This window comes from Nematolebias whitei, chromosome 15, assembly GCF_014905685.2.
Source record: "Nematolebias whitei isolate Nwh7 chromosome 15, NemWhi1, whole genome shotgun sequence".
NCBI lineage: Eukaryota > Metazoa > Chordata > Actinopteri > Cyprinodontiformes > Rivulidae > Nematolebias > Nematolebias whitei.
In genome coordinates this window covers 18,631,498-18,632,781 of record NC_056512.1, presented here as the reverse complement: position 1 = coordinate 18,632,781, position 1,284 = coordinate 18,631,498, and the positions used below count along the sequence as shown (strand labels likewise).

General features: G+C 37.5%; 1 protein-coding gene across 1 annotated transcript in view; it reads left to right on the top strand.

Moving 5' to 3' along the window:
* LOC119421992 (protein Wiz) overlaps window positions 1-1,284 on the top strand; it is a 23,535-nt gene that overhangs the window by 6,293 nt on the left and 15,958 nt on the right. The window lies entirely within an intron of this gene.

The window sequence follows — 1,284 nt, the reverse complement described above, 5'->3', positions numbered from 1 at the left end:
TCACTGTATTTGAGCTCAGACTTTCCTGTTAAAAACTAGAATTGAAGAGTGTTTTTAACTTGTCCTATCAACTGCAACAAGTGCTGTAGACACATAAAAATGAACGTGTGTTGACTCGACACTCGTAACTAGAGCCCGACCAATATGGAAATTTTGGCTATCGCCAATACCACTATTGGGAGGGTAAGGCGACTGCAGATAACCGATATAATGGCTGAAAATTTTGGAGCTTTGCTTAGCTAAACATAACCCCAAGAATCTAAGAAAACAGCAAGTGGAGCGAGGCTTCTTTATTTAGTGCGGCTGTTAGCAACCATGAAGCTAAGCTAATCAGATCCATGCTATATGTAGACCCACATTAGGTTTACAACTGGTGCACTGGTCATAAAAACTGTCTTCCTAACCATCGTTCACATTTTCTATCATCCACTATTCACCATAAAGTTATCAAGTGTGTTACAAAATATAAATCAAACAAAGAAACACCCTTCTCTTTTCATTGTTTAAGCAGTCAGTCACATATGGTGAAGGTCTAATTAGTATTGACCATAGCAGAGTTTTTTTTTTTTTAAAGATTTCAGTCAAACAATGCATTTCACTGAAGATGACAAAGATAATTTTACTAACACTGATTTATATTTACCTCTATGTTAGATTTATTGTTCTGAATAAAGTTTTACAAGGCAATAGGCTATGCTAGGCTATCAAAACATTAGCTTGCTAACTTGAGAGCCACGTAGCTAATGACAAGCAGGTTGGAGGTTTGAAGAAAATTTATTATTGTTGATTTGTTTTACAGATCAGTTCAAATAAACTTATCATGTTCTGTTCAGCAAAATACGCCACACAGTAGTAGTAGTATCCCTGCTTCGTCTGTGCTGAATGTGAAAGTAAAACTTAAGTGAATGACCATGGCTTGAGTAGTCTTCATGCGCCCTCTGCTGGATACATTGTACAATTACGGCTGGTTCCAGCATTTTACCATACCATACCAAGCCATTTTATTTATAGAGCGCTTAAAACAGCAACAAGGCCAACCAAAGTGCTGTACAGACAGAACAACAGACAACACACAAAGCAATATACAAAATGAGGTAAATCAGAATATAGACATAAAAACGATGCAGATAATAAATATGACAACTAACCAGTGTGGAGCATACAGGTTCAAAACACAGATCATCTGGTGTTGAAAGCTACTGAATAGTAGTGGGTTTTTAAACGGGACTTGAAAACCAAGAGGGAGGGGGCCTGTCTGACAAGCAGAGGCAACTCATTCCAAAG